This window comes from Phyllobates terribilis, unplaced genomic scaffold, assembly GCF_046119375.1.
Source record: "Phyllobates terribilis strain yellow unplaced genomic scaffold, ASM4611937v1 Scaffold_1__5_contigs__length_1240528914, whole genome shotgun sequence".
Classification (NCBI taxonomy): domain Eukaryota; kingdom Metazoa; phylum Chordata; class Amphibia; order Anura; family Dendrobatidae; genus Phyllobates; species Phyllobates terribilis.
In genome coordinates, this window is record NW_027362761.1 from 605,782,759 (window position 1) to 605,805,019 (window position 22,261).

At 44.6% G+C, this 22,261-nt stretch overlaps 1 protein-coding gene across 7 annotated transcripts in view; it reads right to left on the minus strand.

The window, feature by feature from the left end:
• Positions 1–20,269, minus strand: part of CNTFR (ciliary neurotrophic factor receptor) — an 869,018-nt gene extending 848,749 nt beyond the window's left edge. For 3 of the 7 annotated variants that reach the window (XM_073683177.1, XM_073683152.1, XM_073683136.1), the window contains exon 1: positions 20,071–20,268. The gene's annotated coding sequence lies outside the window, so the exon portion shown is untranslated. Of the gene's footprint in view, positions 1–20,070 lie in introns of all 7 variants that reach the window. The other 4 variants (XM_073683168.1, XM_073683119.1, XM_073683161.1 and 1 more) reach the window with 3 other exon arrangements.
• Positions 20,270–22,261: the final 1,992 nt, after the last annotated feature.

Here is a 22,261-nt window from a genome sequence, read left to right on the forward strand (position 1 = left end):
TTTTAGCCAGAAAAATCTATGTAAATACTTTTATACACAAAAATTACAAAAGTATTCTCGGAGTGATGCCTTTATTGGTTAACCAGAACCAAAAATATATTTGCGAGTCTTCATAGCACAGGGGCTCTTTCTTCAGTCATTCATTTGTAATCCTGCCTGATGAAGGAGCCCCTGTGCTCTGAAGGCCCGCAAATATATTTTTTCTGGTTAGCCAATAAAAGGTATCACTCCAAGAATACTTTTGTCATTTTTTGGGCATAAAAATATTTATATCAATTTCATTGACAATGGATACCATGTTATTGGCCCCAAAGGTCATGTGAATCCATCTAATTATCCTACCACCACATCAGGTCCATCCAACCAATTACATTTATGTCCGTTGTTCTATAGTGGTTCCAACTTCTCAGAATTCAGAACTCGTCTCCCAGGATTGACTTTGTATGTTTCGAGACCGGACACTTTTTTTTCGGCCACCAACAAACACAGGCATCGATCATCTTCCAAATCCATATTACACCCTGGTCTATAATATTTTATTAAATTGTATTTTATTTCCAATATCGACCCCAATAATCAAACAATCCTTCCTTTTCCCACATTTGTAACTTCAGTCAAACGGATGGTTTTCTATGTAGTGACATTAAATCTATCGTATCGATAATGAGAAGATTCAACTTGAAAGAGTTAGAAGAAGAAGAGGAAAACCAGCAACAACCAAATATGGTGAACTTAAAAAGTGAAACATCTCCAATCCCAATGTATCCATCTACCAATGTCAGAAAAAAATACTATACAAAAAATACTCAAGTCTAGCTAATATCAAAGAGACGCGATATAACGAAACATCGGTGACATCAAAGGTAAAAGCTGGAGAACCAACTTTTTTCCAAATCAAGTTGACGTAGAGCCGTATAAAGTTCCCAACCACCCACTATACTGCTCGGAGGTTCCTGTCAATCATATTGTCATTGTAGAGCCAATGGTCTCAGTGATGCCATTCCGATGAAGACTATGGGTGAGAAGTACAAGATGGGGACCATTGTTGGAAATCTCATCCTATGAACACCCACCGATGTCACATGGAGACGTGATATACCCACAGATGTTGTACGACTCAATGGTCGCGTACTACTCTGGTGGAATAAAGGGGTACGCCGAATATAATGATGGCACTTGCTACATCTGTATTTAAAAATTTACCTAAAATCTGTTGGCTACTTTATAAAACCCATTTTCATGGACCCTATTCTGGGTTATTGGAGGGAGGGGGTTCTCTGTACAGGATCCACATCTATTGGAGAGCAGTTCTAAATAGCTTCTCCTGCTCTGGAGGACCTGTCCAGCCCACTCAGATGACTATACACTGTGTAATACTTCATTTACCCTGTGGGGGAGCTGCTGGGAAATTGAACCCTTACTGCCAGGTCTACCCATAGATTACAGCTGATCACCAGGAGGTCATGGTTATTGTCAAGAGCAGGGATTGTCCAACAGGTACAACTACTTTTCTAATAATTCAAGACCACATCTTGGCTTCAATACCGAGAATTTATCATGAAGATTGGGAGAAGGAGAAAGAAGTTTGAGCGTTTTTTTTTTTTTTTTATTGGACCTTCACAGTCTCATGAAACTTTCTTTTTCTTCCAGCTTTTTGGAGCATGACTTTCCTCCGACACATGAGCACCGAGACTGTTCTCGGAGAATGTTTGTGTGCTGGCGTCTTAGGTCGATATCTATTTACGGTTCCCGAACATTTCTATTCAGGGTTGAGTCTAAGAACAAAGCCTTATTATGACTTCTCATCGAGGAGTTTTCATAATCTGTCACACGAAGGGAAGAGGAAAGACAAATCCACCAGACGCTCGGGGATGATTGACAGTCGGAGCTGATAACTCCTTAAACAAAGAGTTTTACGAGGAACTGCACCACACATCTGGTACAGATGCCCAAACAAGACGTCTCCCGGCTTTACAACCCTCCAGATTAGGGATATGATGGAGTTTATTCATTTCTCCGAGGCCTGTAAGTGGCCAGGGACCGCCAGGGCTGGAGCCCATAAAGTCGAGATTGTATCATATCTATATAAAGCGAGCCCGTAAACCATGTAATTACACCTCAGAGGGATGTCTTCCATTACCGAGATCCATCCTAATGTATTCCAAATAAACAGGAATACATAAAACAGCCAATGTGTGAAAATAGCCGTTATACGGCCACGTGCGAGACGACCCTCGTAAAGTCCTCGCAGGCCTATAAGGGATGACCGCAGACGAGGTGCGACAAGGGTTAATGTGGTCGGCAGCGGATTTTACAAGTCCATTAAAAAAAAAAAAAAAGAAAAAAGGAAACAGTTGATGGAATGCGAGAAGATTCCGACTCTGAAATTCTATTTCTGAATTAATAGGACGACAGGAAAGTTTTCTTGCAAAATATCCCGAAATAATAAGGAACAGATCACTCCGGGAGCACGTACAGCCTGCAGAGCCTGATCTCCCGGCCTTCATATTAGTATCAATAGGATTATCTGTAATATTCAGAGATGCGGAATCAACTTTATTAGGAGTCTATATATATATATATATATATATATATATATATATATATACCCACATACACACTTTTTTTTTTTTTTGCATTACATGTGGTTGTGTGAGTTTTTGTGGAGAAAAAAAATTGGTATAAATGACTGTTTTTAATATTTTTTTAATATTTATTTTTCTGTTCACATTTCACAGCAAATAACCTGTTGAATGAATTTTCCAGTTTGTCACTGTCGTGTGTATACCTAAAGTGTAGACTTTAATTTTTTTTCTTTTTAGATACATGTGTAATAAAATGCATTATATATGAAAAAAAAATTGTGCTTTTTTTGTTTTACAGGTGGGGACTTACTACTTTTGTTTGTTTCCAGATATTTTATATGTTTATAATTTTTTTTTTTACATAATTTGTCCTCCAAGAGATCAAAGATCTGAGAAACATTTTTTTTTTTTTTTTTTTACATTTTATTGCTCATTTTTTCCACTGTAACTGAGGCATCCATAGGAGCCCCAGTTACAGGAGAAAAAAAGGATACTACAGTGACAGAAGTCAATCCAGGTCTGCTAGGACCCAGCAGCTCTTCTATGCCGGGCTGAGACCCTGCGATCGTGTGATGTCCAGAAGCATCGGCAGTGCCGATGGCTCCCAGTGAAGGTTACATAGCTGGCAAATCAGAAGACAGAAGCCATCATTAACCGTTTCTGTCTCCCTAGGAAAAAGATTGCAGAAGCTTTAATTCTGCGCTGTAAATTGACAATGTCATGGGGTTAAAGCCCCGGACCAGGAGAGAGGGGGGGGGGGGGGGAGATTTATTCCACCTGGTCATCAGGTTAATATTATACAACTAATTTCTTTTTTTATATCACTTGTTGCAGATTTATTGAAGGTTTTAGGAAACCTTAGAAATATTGAGCTGGATTCATCATTTGTGGTATTTTTTGTTTTTTTTAAGTCATCACTTTCTCCTTTTGTCTTGTATTCAATAATGTTATTTTGCACCAAGTTCTAAAAAGAAAGAAAAAAAAAAGTGGCACACTGCTCATGAATTTTTTTTGCAAAATAAAAAAAAAATGTATATTTATTTTTTTTGCGCAAAAAGTCACATGTTCCTATAGAATGTCAAAAAAAAAATTGTGCAAAAAAATTCAGAAATACATAAAAATTACTCAAAAATAAAAACTTTTTTTTTTTTTTTTTTTTATTAAATGTCCCAATTGATGAACCAGTCAAAATCCTCACTCACAATGGTGAATATATATATATATATATATATATATATATATATATATATATATTAAAAAAAAAAAGAACTGATGAACACAGAAATTAGACTTTAAAAAAAAAAATGCAAATTAGAAGAATAAGGCACAAATGAAAAAGAGGCGAAAAACAGCAACAACGAAACAAAAAAAAAGGGACAAATGAGATAATGAATTTATTAAAGAGTCTAGAAAAATAGGAAATTCGGAGTTAGAAGTTTAGTTTATGGACCCGATAAAATTCATATTCAGGCTTAAAAAAAAAAAAAAAAAAAAAGAGAAATTTCCCTAAATGATAGAATAATAAACTTCTCTATACACTGACCCTGAGAACTGGTCACTACTCCCTCACTGCCATTGCCCGCTCATTTCTGTTTAAACTCATTATTATACATTTCATTATTGCATTTGCACCTTTTTTTTATTCTTCAGTTTTTGGTGTTTTTCGCCTGTTTTTTTTTTTTATTCCAAATGTATTTTATAAGGCTAGTTTGTTAATGTTTACCACTGTGAGAAGTTTTTTGTAGTTTCCAGATGTTTGCGGCTGATTCATCAATTTTAAAGTTTTTCAAAAGTTTTAAAAAACTTGCCACAAATATACTTCCGTATCCCCTGGAGTGATTTTATGTTTGTTGCTTATTTTTGGTGCAAATTTTTCAACATTAATCAAAAGCAGCGACTTTGTGCAAAAATAAATAAATAAATAAATAGCAAATCCCTTTAAAGACAAAAAACACCATTTTTGACTTTTTCCTAAAACTCATGAACCCCCTAGGGCGATTTTGAAGTGTTTGGCGCAAAAAACAGCAACGAATAACACAAAGAAAAATAAAGAGAAGTGGCTTAAAAAAAAAATAATTATATAATTATATATATATATATATATATATATATATATATATATATATATATATATATAAACTGATGAATCGGGCCCTAAAAACTAGACAAAAAACATGCGCAAATACAATAATAAATCAGACTGAAAAAGTATCTTAAAAAAAAAAAAAATCGGGGCTTGAGTTTGAGTTTTTTATGCTGATTTATATCATTTTTTTTTTTTTTTACAAATAAAATAAGAAAAGAAGTGATAAAAAGTTAATAAAATGAACATTTGCCCAGAATATCACCCGTGATGGTCAGAGCGGATCATATATTATATTGAAGCTCGGCGTCCAGGGGCGTAAAGATCAACTTCCTAATATAAAGTTATGATTGAGCTCCTCGCTGCGGCGGCGGCGGCAGCAGAACGACTGGAATTCTATAATTCTCTGGTGTCGCCCCGAGGATCTGACAACAGACACATGCTGCTTTACGGGGCTTGTAATCCCCGCAGTCATGGATCTTCATTATTACACCACGTCCTATAGTCAAGGGAAGATTCACACGAGAACATTAAAAGAAGTTTATTAGTTTCTAGAGAGGCGTAGAAAAATAATATGGAAAAAAAGTACTAAAAACAACAACATAAATTAGTTATGAAGCAATTAGCGCACAGAAATAGAAATAATAAAAAAAAAAAGCTACAAATATAATGCAATCAATAAACTAAATGTATAGAGAAAAAATAGAATAAAAAAACTGAAAAGTAAATAGTAATAATAACAATAATAATTATTATTCTGAAAATCCGGGGAAGATGGCAGAGGACGCGGCAACAAAAAGTTACGTAGTACTTAAAGTAATGATAAAAATAAACATAAAAATGCTAACGTTATCGTCTAATTAATGGGTCAATTTAATAAAACGTTCATTTTATAAAAATAATAAAGAAAAGCTTTGGTAAATTAGAGACCAGAAGAGAAAAGAGCAGAAAAATAACAAAATAGAAACTTTTCGTCAAGACTTTACCGCAGCTCATCATTCGCCACGACTTGTATGACTATATGTAATAAGTTCATGAAGGTAAAAAAATTATTTAAAAAAATACAAAATCCTAATCCCAGTGTCTCAAGCGATTATAATAAAACCCTTTATGGAGGTTGATAAAAGCAAAAACTTTTTGGAATTTATATATTTTTTTAATGATCACAATGAACGTGCATGGAGGTGTAAAACTTTCCCGCACCTAAAAGTATATTGCAAAAAAAGTTAGAAAAGTTTCACATCAGAGTGACTGCCCCTGATTTATCAGGATCCACATCTACAGAAAGTCCGGAGATCAGAATGAACGCCCCCCACACTATCATAGTGTCACCATAGGGCATGATCCATCCAGCAGGGACTCTAGGATGGATGGACTGAGCGAGGGGTCTTGGGTTTGAGTCTCAAGACTGCCATTGTTCAGAGCTTGGACAAGCGGTGGACGGAGCAAGCAGGAGCTCAGGGCGCAGCTCAGATGGGAGCACGATTTATGGATTAACAAAAAATAATAGCAGTGTCCATACAAGTGTGGAATGGGAGGCAGAGATGAGTAATCTGGGGGATGGGGACACTCACTCTTAGTTGTCCCCATTTTACCCCATGATCTTATTTATTAGCCTGGGGCGACATGTTAGGCTATAGGTCGAACTCGATGGACTAAAGTCTACCATCAACCTTAAAAAGTATAAACTTTGGCCACAACATACGGACGGGTCACGCTCTTGCTATGACACTCACTCTCGTACTTGCCCAGTGATCTCATATTAGGCTGGAGTTACATGGCGTCTTTGGCTATGACATGTGGACGGGTCGCGCTCTCTTGATGCGGCACTCACTCTCGTACTTGCCCACTAATCTCATATATTAGGCTGGAGTTACATGGCGTCTTTGGCTATGACATGTGGACGGGTCTCGCTCTCTTGACGCGGCACTCACTCTCGTACTTGCCCAGTGATCTCATATTAGGCTGGAGTTACATGGCGTCTTTGGCTATGACATGTGGACGGGTCGCGCTCTTTTGATGCGGCACTCACTCTTGTACTTGCCCCATGATCTCATACATGAGCCTGGAACGCAGCAGAGCTATTAGGTTTATTAGATGTGTCGCGCGGCCACAGATCGTTATGTGCAGGAGAACGGGCCAACTTGCAACTTCTGGGGTACCAGGATGACCAAATCACAAAAAATCCGATGGGTTTGATGTTTTGTGACTTCCTTGCTGTAGTTCGCTATGAGACACAATGTGACCCCATTCGTCAGCACAATACAGCGATGGCTCTTTGGCTTTGTGACCCGTGTCGCAACCAAAGTCACCTAATAAATAAGAAAGTGGGTGTCAGGGATTCCTCGCCGATGACCCGGGGAGATCACGCAATATCTCACCGTGTCGCCACTATGTCATGGATTTTGTCCGGAATCGCGAGCACACGATCCAGACTACTCACTTCTTAGGTATCGGCAAGCGACCAGTAAGCGTATGGCATCACACCTCCGGATTCCAAAGCATGGAATATGTGTTTACGCCCTCCGTAACGTCATTGTCAGCTTCATGATAGCCCAATTATTATTATTCTCAGCCACCACCGTCCAGATTTGAAATATAATACAGGCCAGGCCGGACGCCTGCGTTCTGGTAGCGTATATGGCTTCGGGGGAGGGAACGATTACAGAAAGAAAGAAACAGAACTAATAAATTTTATATTTAATCCAAAAGGGAGGCAGTGTTCAGGAAAAATATATACAAGGATGGTACAAAGGAGACACTACAATACATAAGCAGTTACACAAAATAATAAGGATTAAAAAGGAAATTTACTCTATACAGTTCGCAGAGATGAATCAGCATAGGTGGAGGAGGGGCTCCCCGATTTGATTTCAGCGTTATCGAACGTGACCCGTTGCTTATAGTTTCTATACCCCCCTGGCAATGAGTACTTCTACAAACCTCAGCAAACTATTTTATGCTGAAGGGAGAGACCTGTCCAACCCCCTGTGCTGACATCACAGGGTTGTGGCTCCACCCTTCATGTTTATATTAAAAATCTTGTTTTTTGGGATAACTTATTGCTGGTTGATCCCAGAAGACCAAAAATGGTACCATATTTTCTATTATGATTTTATCTTCATTTAGAGACCACGCATGATATAGTTGCAGTCTGCTATTTCGCTACTTTTGCGCCACAGCTCCCTTGTTTGGCTTACAGCAATGAGAAAACATGCATATCGCTCCTTGGCTGTCCCTGCCACTAAAAATATAGCTCCCATTAATATCGGAATTATGGAACTTACAATATTCCATATTCCGTATTGGTGCCGGTGAGACTATAGACTTCCTTTTGAAGCTCGGGAAGCAAGCTTCAACAGTTACACGTAAATTATTGCAAGCCTGTGTCTAATCACTGCCTGCCAGGGGGAAAGATGCTCGCATTTTAATTAGTTTGTAGCTTTACAAGTCACTTTTACTATAGGTGATAATTTGCAGAGGAACAGATGCTGGACTGTCAGCTCTCCTGTGACAAATGGGGAATAAGGGAGGGATGGAGGGGCCTGGGAGAAATGGTTAATAATCTCTTAATATCTATGACGGGTGGGGTGGGGATGTTTAATTTTTCGCAATATTTCCCTGACATAGGGGATTCGTGCGGGCAACAAAAAGAGCGTTGTCCCATCCATGAGTCTCCAGCACTTGGTGGAGTCAGAACATGGCAGCATTGAGAAGATGGCTCGATCAGTGATGACTCCATGGGTCGAGGGCCTTCTTCTTTAAGAAGTGACCTGATTCCCATACCATAGCGTCGATGTGTCTGACTATAGATGGGGGATTAGACTGTGAGCTCCCGTGCAGCGTTGCGGGGCATGTGAGCGCTACATACGTGACGGACAGCAGATAAACACAACTTGTAATAACCAGACGGTCACATATCCAGCCCTGCTCCGCGGTTCTACGTCCCGGGCTTTATGAGCCGTGAGCCTGGTGGGATTAGAGGCTGACATAAAACAGGTATGGCTGACCTCAGTGTAACACGGACCCTTATAAATCACTCACGTAACACACCTGGACCAACATGCAGCCCAATTATAGACGTGTAAACACTCCGAGCAGCGTTATACTCAGCTGGTTACGGGGGGGGGGGAGCGGGGGTCTATGACTGCTCGTATTGTGCACTGGGGGATGTCCGTCCGGCGGCCCCCGGGCCGGATCTCCTGCGGTGGTGACCACGTGCCTACATGACACCAGGCATCTCCGCGCCCCGTGGTCCAGTCCGCACGCGCTGAGGGTTTCAGGCTTGGCTGGGATGAATGTCGTTACTGTGCTTTGCAGTCATTGCTGATTTATAATTCCACTTGCAGGAGCTCGATCCATCACACCGGGGGCTGCAGCAGATGTGTGGGTGGGTTTCCCTGAATTATAAGTAAATGCAACGTCCACTTCTTAGACCCACCAGCAACAAAGAGCTCCACGTGGGAGGTTTCCGCACGATAACCGACCTCCTGCGGTGCCTTACACCACACACCACAAAAGCCAATTCTCCTCCACTGCTGGCCACCACTGGGGCTTCACAAAAGCAGAGGGGAACAGAGGGGCTGAGAGAGTGAAACCCCCCCAACCTCCGAATATAAGTCACATCCATCGTGTGATGCCAAGCCTGGTGGGGAGCCAATGTCCGGAAGATCACAAGCCTTAAAAGGGATTGTCCACTAAGCAGGACCCCGACACATGTCATATTAGGACATAACGACATCACAGAGGGGGGCACAACTGCACACAGGGCGTCTGCGGAGGTCTTCAGTAGGCACTGGACACCCAATAACTTATAACACCACGATCCTCCTGCAGGAGGGGACAGACGTGATTATCCCCCGACACCGGCTATGGCAGAAATAAGGGTTCAGACTGGTCGATCTCCACAACTCAGGAGGCATGACTCTGGAGATGAGCAGCACCAGCGTCCGGAAACCGCTTATCTCTAAGTACAAGACTTCACGCTAATTCTCTATATAGCAAGTGCTCAAAAATTATATATATATATTCACATAGCAAAAAATGTGCAAGACCAAAACACAGGAGATATTCTATCAGCACTCTGATGTATTCCAGGGGTCCCCACCACTAATCATCATATTCACAGTATAGACCCTGAAAAGGAGCAACGGCTGACAGCTACACTGCAGAATGACGACGTTAAATTACATAGTATAGCGCCATCAGATGTTCACAGTGTATAGCAATGTGCAGGTCACTTAACAGTATTATAGTAGTTATATCCTTGTACATGGGGACAGTATTATAGTAGTTATATTCTTGTACATAGGAGCAGTATTATAGTAGTTATATTCTTCTACATAGGAGCAGTATTATAGTAGTTATATTCTTGTACATAGGGGCAGTATTACAGTAGTTATATTCTTGTATATAGGGGCAGTATTATAGTAGTTATATTCTTGTACATAGGGGGCAGTATTATAGTAGTTATATTCTTGTACATAGGAGCAGTATTATAGTAGTTATATTCTTGTACATAGGGGCAGTATTATAGTAGTTATATTCTTGTACATAGGAGCAGTATTAAAGTAGTTATATTCTTGTACATAGGAGCAGTATTATAGTAGTTATATTCTTGTACATAGGAGCAGTATTATAGTAGTTATATTCTTGTACATAGGAGCAGTATTATAGTAGTTATATTCTTGTACATAGGGGCAGTATTATAGTAGTTATATTCTTGTACATAGGAGCAGTATTAAAGTAGTTATATTCTTGTACATAGAGGGCAGTATTATAGTAGTTATATTCTTGTACATAGGAGCAGTATTATAGTAGTTATATTCTTGTACATAGGGGCAGTATTATAGTAGTTATATTCTTGTACATAGGGGCAGTATTATAGTAGTTATATTCTTGTACATAGGGGGCAGTATTATAGTAGTTATATTCTTGTACATAGGAGCAGTATTATAGTAGTTATATTCTTGTACATAGGAGCAGTATTATAGTAGTTATATTCTTGTACATAGGGGCAGTATTATAGTAGTTATATTCTTGTACATAGGGGCAGTATTATAGTAGTTATATTCTTGTACATAGGGGGCAGTATTATAGTAGTTATATTCTTGTACATAGGAGCAGTATTATAGTAGTTATATTATTGTACATGGGAGCAGTATTATATTAGTTATATTCTTGTACATAGGGGGCAGTATTATAGTAGTTATATTCTTGTACATAGGGGGCAGTATTATAGTAATTATATTCTTGTACATAGGGGCAGTATTATAGTAGTTATATTCTTGTACATAGGAGCAGTATTATAGTAGTTATATTCTTGTACATAGGGAGCAGTATTATAGTAGTTATATTCTTGTACATAGGAGCAGTATTATAGTAGTTATATTCTTGTACATAGGGGGCAGTATTATAGTAGTTATATTCTTGTACATAGGGGGCAGTATTATAGTAATTATATTCTTGTACATAGGGGCAGTATTATAGTAGTTATATTCGTGTACATAGGGAGCAGTATTATAGTAGTTATATTCTTGTACATAGGGGCAGTATTATAGTAGTTATATTCTTGTACATAGAGGCAGTATTATAGTAGTTATATTCTTGTATATAGGGAGCAGTATTATACTAGTTATATTCTTGTACATAGAGGGCAGTATTATAGTAGTTATATTCTTGTACATAGGGGCAGTATTATAGTAGTTATATTCTTGTATATAGGGAGCAGTATTATACTAGTTATATTCTTGTACATAGAGGGCAGTATTATAGTAGTTATATTCTTGTACATATGGGCAGTATTATAGTAGTTATATTCTTGTACATAGGGAGCAGTATTATAGTAGTTATAGTCTTGTATATAGGGGCAGTATTATAGTAGTTATATTCTTGTACATAGGAGCAGTATTATAGTAGTTATATTCTTGTACATAGGGGGTAGTATTATAGTAGTTATATTCTTGTACATAGGGGCAGTATTATAGTAGTTATATTCTTGTACATAGGAGCAGTATTATAGTAGTTATATTCTTGTACATAGGGGGTAGTATTATAGTAGTTATATTCTTGTACATAGGAGCAGTATTATAGTAGTTATATTCTTGTACATAGGGGGTAGTATTATAGTAGTTATATTCTTGTACATAGGAGCAGTATTATAGTAGTTATATTCTTGTACATAGGGGGTAGTATTATAGTAGTTATATTCTTGTACATAGGGGCAGTATTATAGTAGTTATATTCTTGTACATAGGAGCAGTATTATAGTAGTTATATTCTTGTACATAGGGGGTAGTATTATAGTAGTTATATTCTTGTACATAGGAGCAGTATTATAGTAGTTATATTCTTGTACATAGGGGGTAGTATTATAGTAGTTATATTCTTGTACATAGGGGGTAGTATTATAGTAGTTATAGTCTTGTATATAGGGGCAGTATTATAGTAGTTATATTCTTGTACATAGGAGCAGTATTATAGTAGTTATATTCTTGTACATAGGGGGTAGTATTATAGTAGTTATATTCTTGTACATAGGAGCAGTATTATAGTAGTTATATTCTTGTACATAGGGGGTAGTATTATAGTAGTTATATTCTTGTACATAGGAGCAGTATTATAGTAGTTAAATTCTTGTACATAGGAGTAGTATTATAGTAGTTATATTCTTGTACATAGGGGCAGTATTATAGTAGGTACTCATGTCAGTCTGTACCCAGAACTCTACTGAATATTGACCATCAGGAATATTGTATGAAGTCTGTGTAACGCACAAATTGATTGACTAACCGTTAAAACAACTCTTATGATAAATGTTATTTCTATGTGACTTAAAGGATTATAACCTCTTGTGTGAGTCGAGTTACCCAGTAAATTACTTAATTACTAACATCAACCATTTAAGGGCCAAATCTCTGTGGCAGCAAGTAACGCTTCGCAGGTGGAGCAGACCTCGGGCGTCGCTTTCCTCAGGCTGTAAAACAGTTAATCCAGTGCAGCCAAGTTACATTGTTGTTACTGAGGAGGTTTTATCTGACTTTCTCATTCTGTTCATGTATCTTAAACGCCAAAACAGACACATGACAAACACAATTCTCCCCCTCCCCAAGACACGGAGAAAGCGGTTACCAGGAAACTTCTGTCACTTATCATTTCTTGTTTATGACGAGGGGTCGAGAGCCAAGAAAATGACAGAAACATGAGAAACATGTAACACAACAGTGTGAGGAGATCTAGAAGCCTGCAATGTACTGTCTAATCGTATCTATGTGGAGATGCATATTTTATACGCTAATTGTCTCAGAAAATGTAGAAATCAAAATTTTTATAGATCCTGGATACAAATTTTATAAATGTAAAATGTCCTTGTTTTATTGAGCAAGAAGAAAAAACTGATTTATTCTATTCTACAAGTGAAGTCTTATCTCTCTCAAAAAGTTCCCCTTCCCCACCAGTGTCTCCAGAACCTTCCCCACCAGTGTCTCCAGAACCTCCCCCACCAGTGTCTCCAGTCTCTTCCACTTCACCACCAATGTCTCCAGGACCTTCCCCACCAGTGTCTCCAGTCTCTTCCACTTCACCACCAGTGTCTCCAGAACCTTCCTCTTCACCACCAGTGTCTACAGTACCTTCCCACGAGTGTCTCCAGAACCTTCCCCACCAGTGTCTCCAGTCTCTTCCACTTCACCACGTGTCTCCAGTACCTTCCCCTTCCCCACCAGTGTCTCCAGCACCTTCCTCTTCAACACCAGTGTCTACAGTACCTTCCCACGAGTATCTCCAGTACCTTCCCCACCAGTGTCTCCAGGACCTTCCCCTTCACCACCAGTGTCTCCAGTCTCTTCCCCTTCCCCACCAGTGTCTCCAGTACCTTCCTCTTCACCACCAGTGTCTCCAGTACCTTCCCACCAGTGTCTCCAGTACCTTCCCCAGCAGTGTCTCCAGTACCTTCCCCTTCCCCACCAGTGTCTCCAGTACCTTCCCCTTACCCACCAGTGTCTCCAGTCTCTTCCCCACCAGTGTCTCCAGTACCTTCCCCTTCCCCACCAGTGTCTCCAGTACCTTCCTCTTCCCCACCAGTGTCTCCAGTCTCTTCCTCTTCCCCACCAGTGTCTCCAGTCTCTTCCCCTTCCCCACCAGTGTCTCCAGTCTCTTCTCCTTCCCCACCAGTGTCTCCAGTCTCTTCTCCTTCCCCACCAGTGTCTCCAGTCTCTTCCCCTTCACCACCAGTGTCTCCAGTCTCTTCCCCTTCACCACCAGTGTCTCCAGTCTCTTCCCCTTCACCACCAGTGTCTCCAGGGACCTTACTCTTCACCACCAGTATCTCTGGTCTCTTCTCCTTTACCACCACTGACTCAAGTACCTTCCCTTTCATCCCCAGTGTATCAAATCTCTTTCCTTTTGCAACCAGTGACTCCAGTACCTTTCTCTTCCCCACCAGTGACTCCAGTAGCCTTCCCTTCCCCACCAGTGGCTCCAGTAGCCTTCCCTTCCCCACCAGTGGCTCCAGTAGCCTTCCCTTCCCCACCAGTGGCTCCAGTAGCCTTCCCTTCCCCACCAGTGGCTCCAGTAGCCTTCCCTTCCCCACCAGTGGCTCCAGTAGCCTTCCCTTCCCCACCAGTGGCTCCAGTAGCCTTCCCTTCCCCACCAGTGGCTCCAGTAGCCTTCCCTTCCCCACCAGTAGCTCCAGTAGCCTTCCCTTCCCCACCAGTAGCTTCAGTATCAATATCTATCCTTCCCTTCCCCACCAATGGCTCCAGTATCAGTATATCTTTCCCTTCCCCACCACTGTCTCCAGGACCTTCCCCTTCACCACCAGTGTCTCCAATACCGTCCCCTTCACCACCAGTGTCTCCAGTCTCTTCTGCTTAACCACCAGTGTCTACAGTAACTTCCCCTTCCCCACCAGTGTCTACAGTAACTTCCCCTTCACCATGAGTGTCTCCAGTCTCTTCCGCTTCACCACCAGTGTCTCCAGAACCTTACTCTTCACCACCAGTATCTCTGGTCTCTTCTCCTTTACCACCACTGACTCAAGTACCTTCCCCTTCATCCCCAGTGTATCAAATCTCTTTCCTTTTGCAACCAGTGACTCCAGTACCTTTCTCTTCCCCACCAGTGGCTCCAGTATCCTTCCCTTCCCCACCAGTGGCTCCAGTAGCCTTCCCTTCACCACCAGTGGCTCCAGTATCCTTCCCTTCCCCACCAGTGTCTCCAGTCTCTTCCACTTCACCACGTGTCTCCAGTACCTTCCCCTTCCCCACCAGTGTCTCCAGCACCTTCCTCTTCAACACCAGTATCTACAGTACCTTCCCACGAGTGTCTCCAGAACCTTCCCCACCAGTGTCTCCAGTCTCTTCCACTTCACCACCAGTGTCTCCAGTACCTTCCCCTTCCCCACCAGTGTCTCCAGCACCTTCCTCTTCAACACCAGTGTCTCCAGTACCTTCCCACGAGTATCTCCAGTACCTTCCCCACCAGTGTCTCCAGGACCTTCCCCTTCACCACCAGTGTCTCCAGTCTCTTCCCCTTCCCCACCAGTGTCTCCAGTACCTTCCTCTTCACCACCAGTGTCTCCAGTACCTTCCCCTACCCCACCAGTGTCTCCAGTACCTTCCTCTTCACCACCAGTGTCTCCAGTACCTTCCCACCAGTGTCTCCAGTACCTTCCCCAGCAGTGTCTCCAGTACCTTCCCCTTCCCCACCAGTGTCTCCAGTACCTTCCCCTTACCCACCAGTGTCTCCAGTCTCTTCCTCTTCCCCACCAGTGTCTCCAGTACCTTCCCCTTCCCCACCAGTGTCTCCAGTACCTTCCTCTTCCCCACCAGTGTCTCCAGTCTCTTCCTCTTCCCCACCAGTGTCTCCAGTCTCTTCCCCTTCCCCACCAGTGTCTCCAGTACCTTCCTCTTCCCCACCAGTGTCTCCAGTCTCTTCCTCTTCCCCACCAGTGTCTCCAGTCTCTTCCCCTTCCCCACCAGTGTCTCCAGTCTCTTCCCCTTCCCCACCAGTGTCTCCAGTCTCTTCTCCTTCCCCACCAGTGTCTCCAGTCTCTTCTCCTTCCCCACCAGTGTCTCCAGTCTCTTCCCCTTCACCACCAGTGTCTCCAGTCTCTTCCCCTTCACCACCAGTGTCTCCAGTCTCTTCCCCTTCACCACCAGTGTCTCCAGGGACCTTACTCTTCACCACCAGTATCTCTGGTCTCTTCTCCTTTACCACCACTGACTCAAGTACCTTCCCCTTCATCCCCAGTGTATCAAATCTCTTTCCTTTTGCAACCAGTGACTCCAGTACCTTTCTCTTCCCCACCAGTGACTCCAGTAGCCTTCCCTTCCCCACCAGTGGCTCCAGTAGCCTTCCCTTCCCCACCAGTGGCTCCAGTAGCCTTCCCTTCCCCACCAGTGGCTCCAGTAGCCTTCCCTTCCCCACCAGTGGCTCCAGTAGCCTTCCCTTCCCCACCAGTAGCTCCAGTAGCCTTCCCTTCCCCACCAGTAGCTCCAGTAGCCTTCCCTTCCCCACCAGTAGCTTCAGTATCAATATCTATCCTTCCCTTCCCCACCAATGGCTCCAGTATCAGTATATCTTTCCCTTCCCCACCACTGTCTCCAGGACCTTCCCCTTCACCACCAGTGTCTCCAATACCGTCCCCTTCACCACCAGTGTCTCCAGTCTCTTCTGCTTAACCACCAGTGTCTACAGTAACTTCCCCTTCCCCACCAGTGTCTACAGTAACTTCCCCTTCCCCACCAGTGTCTACAGTAACTTCCTCTTCACCATGAGTGTCTCCAGTCCCTTCCGCTTCACCACCAGTGTCTACAGAACCTTACTCTTCACCACCAGTATCTCTGGTCTCTTCTCCTTTACCACCACTGACTCAAGTACCTTCCCCTTCATCCCCAGTGTATCAAATCTCTTTCCTTTTGCAACCAGTGACTCCAGTACCTTTCTCTTCCCCACCAGTGGCTCCAGTATCCTTCCCTTTCCCACCAGTGGCTCCAGTAGCCTTCCCTTCACCACCAGTGGCTCCAGTAGCCTTCCCTTCCCCACCAGTGGCTCCAGTATCCCTTCCCTTCCCCACCAGTGGCTCCAGTGTCCCTTCCCTTCCCCACCAGTGGCTCCAGTAGCCTACCCTTCACCACCAGTGGCTCCAGTAGCCTTCCCTTCCCCACCAGTGGCTCATTTATCTATCCTTTCCCCTTTAGTGACTCCACTATCCTTCCCTTCCCCACCAGTCCCTCCATTATCAGTTTTTGTCCTTTCCCCACCAGTCATTCCTCTGAAATAACCCGCATTGGTTAACGGCGGAGCACTGCACATCAGCAGCAATTAGACGTCATGTGGAAAGGATGCATGGTTTGTGTAAATATTCATTTACTTCCCCATAGAGCTGCTCTTGGACAAGCGTACATCTATAATGTCCACATCTCCGCTCTCCCAGTGACACCACAATCAGTGTTAATAAACTTGAGGAAATCCAGCACCAAAAAAACAAAACAGATACAAGAGTTCAAGACGGGAAACAAATGATTATTACTCTGTCCAAACACGAGAAGAACAATTGTATCAAAGAGGAAATCAAGACGATACAAAGTAACAAGCATCATCATCATCAGCTAATAACACAATGACCATACCCACAGGGCATTTGATGCCAAAAACGCGTTGGTGGTATGGGTTTGTTATGGATTTTCAGTACATGTTTTATACATTTTGGAATAAGGAATTGAAGACATTTTTCTATACATTCATTGAGCTTCAGATAATATAATGACACCATGCAACCGGCACAACACAGGTTAAACTGCACCGTATGGCTGATAAATTTACAGAAATGATCCCCCCCTATCCCCTGATTGACACATTGATAACTTTTCCATGTTTGTCATGTGCGATCCTGCCGACTCCTCGTTATATGAGTGAAGTACGGAGAACGAGAGCGGGTCCAACGTCTCAGTCCGGAGCCTTCAGCTCATTTTATGGAGATTTATGGCGACGCTGACAGCGGCTCCGAAGAGACGATAAACAATCGGACCTGATCTATGAGGCTTCAGACTGTAATTGATTGTATCAGGGACTATGGTTACAATAATATATACTGTATATATTGCCCCCCTGGTCAAGATGGAAAGTACAATATAAGTTCATAGAGTTACGATGACGTCACAACCACAAGGTGACCGTGGGTCTGAGCTACAAGTTCATAGAGTTACGATGACGTCACAACCACAAGGTGACCGTGGGTCTGAGCTATAAGTTCATAGAGTTACGATGACGTCACAACCACAAGGTGACCATGGGTCTGAGCAGGCTTTTTGTCTTCCCTTGGATCATCAAGTGGATGGACAGATGCCTTACAATCTACGCTACTACAACATTCGCATTGGGGCCAAAATTGCCATCTGTGGCTGACCAATCACAAGTCGCATTCGATGGGACCCCAGGATGGCAAAAAGTGTGGGGGTTGGTGAGGGGGAACAGTACGAGTCGCACAGAGATAACACGTTACACACAATTCCTGATATCTAAGGATTTTCGGAGTCTGGAAACTTAATTTTTTTTGCTCATTTCACTTTAAATATTTTTTTTTATAGAAATTTCCGAAATATTTTTATTTCTCCTCCCAACATCCCGAGCTCAGGGAAATCCTGCCGGGAAATAAGGGGCGAAAAAGCTCCAAGAGCCACAACGTACACCCATGTATATTAATGGCCGAGTATTTAACCCTTCACTGACAGCAGGTAAAATGAGGTCGGTGCTGATGTAAATAAACAGCCGGCGCATAACACCGAGAAATATTTTCCTGTGACCCGGGGAGAAAGCACACACACAGGCGGCTTTGAAGTGCGCTTTATATGGGAGGGAATAGCAGCAGACCCTATTAAAAAGGAAAATCTGACAATTAGGAGGCTGCCAGCTCCCCGCCTGGTAACACTGAGCAGGCAGCACAGCAGCACAGAGGAAGTGCAGCCGGCACCGGGGTGCAGGAAGAAACATCCCATACAGGCACAGAGCAGAGGAGAACAGATACAATGTAGCAAGGAGCAAGATTATGTATCCAAGTAGAAAAACAATGTCACAAAGTGACTGCCAGCAAAGCACAGAGCAGAGGTCCCCAAGAACAGAGGTCCCAGAACACAGAGCAGAGTTCCCCAAGAACAGAGGTCCCAGAGCACAGGGGGTCCCCCATCACAGAGGAGGGGACCCAGAGCACAGGGGTCCAGAGCAGATGTAGAGGTCCCCCAGCACAGAGGCCCCCCCCCACCCCAGCAGTGCCAGGAAGAGTCCAGGAAGGGTCCTCAGCTCTGCAGCTGCTGATGAGTCTGGACAATGACATGAAAGCCTCTTATTCTGCTGCCACTCCCTTTCAAGTTTAATTGCTCAGCTCTTCCTAAATCTGTACCAGTGTCCCGGAGCATGCACAGCAGCAGCAGGGATGGCTGCCCCAGGAGCATGCACAGCAGCAGCAGGGATGGCTGCCCCAGGAGCATGCACAGCAGAGCAGCAGGGATGGCTGCCCCAGGAGCATGCACAGCAGCAGCAGGGATGGCTGCCCCAGGAGCATGCACAGCAGCAGCAGGGATGGCTGCCCCAGGAGCATGCACAACAGAGCAGCAGGGATGGCTGCCCCAGGAGCATGCACAGCAGCAGCAGGGATGGCTGCCCCAGGAGCATGCACAGCAGCAGCAACGATGGCTGCCCCAGGAGCATGCACAGCAGCAGCAGGGAGGACTGCCCCAGGAGCATGCACAGCAGCAGCAGCAGGGATGGCTGCCCCAGGAGCATGCACAGCAGCAGTGATGGCTGCCCCAGGAGCATGCACAGCAGCAGCAGCAGGGATGGCTGCCCAAGGAGCATGCACAGCAGCAGCAACAGGGATGACTGCCCCAGGAGCATGAACAGCAGCAGCAGCAGGGATGGCTGCCCCAGGAGCATGAACAGCAGCAGCAGCAGGGATGGCTGCCCCAGGAGCATGCACAGCAGCAGCAGCAGCAGGGATGGCTGCCCCAGGAGCATGCACAGCAGCAGCAGCAGGGATGGCTGCCCCAGGAGCATGCACAGCAGCAGCAGGGATGACTGCCCCAGGAGCATGCACAGCAGCAGCAGGGATGGCTGCCCCAGGAGCATGCACAGCAGCAGCAGCAGGGATGACTGCCCCAGGAGCATGCACAGCAGCAGCAGCAGGGATGGCTGCCCCAGGAGCATGCACAGCAGCAGCAGCAGGGATGGCTGCCCCAGGAGCATGCACAGCAGCAGCAGCAGCAGCAGGGATGGCTGCCCCAGGAGCATGCACAGCAGCAGCAGCAGCAGCAGTCCCCACATCCCCAGGCTGTCAGCATCATCGTGTCCTTGCCATAGACCTGAGCTGAGGGATGGGAGCAGCAGAGCCGGCTGGGCTGTACTTACAGTGGGTGTCGGGGCTGCCGCTCCTCCTGGACCCCCTGCTCTGCCACCATATATCCAGCACTTCCCAGTGGGCTCCTGGCAGCCTCCTCTGCACCAGCTATACACGATTTAGGCTCTTTTAAACTCACACACACGAGCCATGTGACTGAGGAAGCCACTGACAGAGGAGCGACTGGGAGCAGAGCTATGTACCGGAGCTGGAGAGCGGCGGCGCCCCCTGGCGGAGGCTGCGGCCACTGCAGGGAGGAGCGAGCTGACACTATTTCACTGCCAGAACAACCTGTTGGACCAGAGCAGAGACCATCAGCCAGGATCGGCTGGTCCCCAACCTGCTGCTGGGACTTGTAGTCCTGAGAGAACTGCAGAGCCGCAGTTTAGGAATTAACTTTTCCACATAAATGGTTTTCTGCAAAAAGAGGTTCTGCAGCAGCAAGGGGTTAGAATATTTAGGGTCATGTAAACCAGTGAGTGATTTCCACCCCTTTCCTCTTTGTCCGGTGCCCCCCTCCTCCTGTCATCATAATAATTTCAGTGGAAATGAGTGTTTGGCTGTGGGGGCATCATACTGAGGGGCCAAGATATTGTGGGGTGGGAGGTTTGTGGGCATCATATGAAGGGGCCAAGATATTGTGAGGTGGGAGGTTTGTGGGCATCATATGAAGGGGCCAAGATATTGTGGGGTGGGAGGTTTGTGGGCGTCATACGGAGGGGCCAAGATATTGTGGGGTGGGGGATTTGGGGGTATCATATAAAGGGGCCAAGATATTGTGGGGTGGGGGATTTGGGGGCATCATATGGACCGGCCAAGATATTGTGAGGTGGAGTGGTTTGGGGACATCATACGGAGGGGCCAAGATATTGTGGGGTGGGGGATTTGGGGGCATCATATGGACCGGCCAAGATATTGTGGGGTGGGGGATTTGGGGGCATCATATGGACCGGCCAAGATATTGTGGGGTGGGAGGTTTGTGGGTATCATACGGAGGGGCCAAGATATTGTGGGGTGGCGGGTTTGGGGGCATCATATCAAGAGGCCAAAATATTGTGGGGTGGGGGATTTGGGGGCATCATATAGACAGACCAAGATATTGTGGGGTGGGAGGTTTGTGAGCATCATACGGAGGGGTCAAGATATTGTGGGTTGGGGGTTTGGGAGCATCATATGGAGAGGCCAAGATATTGTGGGGTGGGGGATTTGGGGGTATCATATAGACGGGCCAAGATATTGTGAGGTGGGGGGTTTGGAGGCATCATACTGAGGGGCCAAGATATTGTGGGGTGGGGGGCTTGGGGGTATCATACTGAGAGGCCACGATATTGTGTGTGAGGGGGAGATTGGGGATATCATACGGAGGGACTAAGATATTGGGTGTGTGGGGGTTGGTGGTATCATACTGGTCCAAGATATTGTGTGTGAGGGGTTTGGAGGCATCATACAGAGGGGCCAAGATATTGTGGGGTAGGGGGTTTGGGGGTATCATACTGAGGGGCCAAAATATTGTGTGTGTGGGAGTATCTTACTGAAGGTCCAACATATTGTGTGTGGGGGGGTTTGGGGGCATCATACGGAGGGGCCAAGATATTGTGAGGTGGGGGGGTTGGGGGTATAGTACAGAGGGGCCAAGATATTGTGTGTGGGGTGGTTTGGGGGCATCATATGGAGGGGCCAAGATATTGTGTGTGGGAGGGTTGGGGGTATCATACTGATGGTCTAAGATATTGTGGGGTGGGGGGTTTGGGGTAATCATACGGAGGGGCCAAGATATTGTGGGGTAGGGGTTTGGGGGTATCATACTGAGGGGCCAAGATATTGTGTGTGAGGGGGAGTTTGGGGGTATCGTACGGAGGGGCCAAGATATTGTGGGTTGGGGGTTTGGGGGTATCATACTGAGGGGCCAAGATATTGTGAGTGGGGTAGTTTGGGGGTATCATACGGAGGGGCCAAGATATTGTGTGTGGGGGGGTTGGGCGTATCATACTGAGGGTCCAAGATATTGGGGGGTTTGGGGGTATCATACAGAGGGGCCAAAATATTGTGTGTGTGGGAGTCTGGGGGTATCTTACTGAAGGTCCAACATATTGTGTGTGGGCGGTTTGGGGGCATCATACGGAGGCGCCAACATATTGTGAGGTGGGGGGGTTGGGGGTATAATACGGAGGGGCCAAGATATTGTGTGTGGGGTGGTTTAGG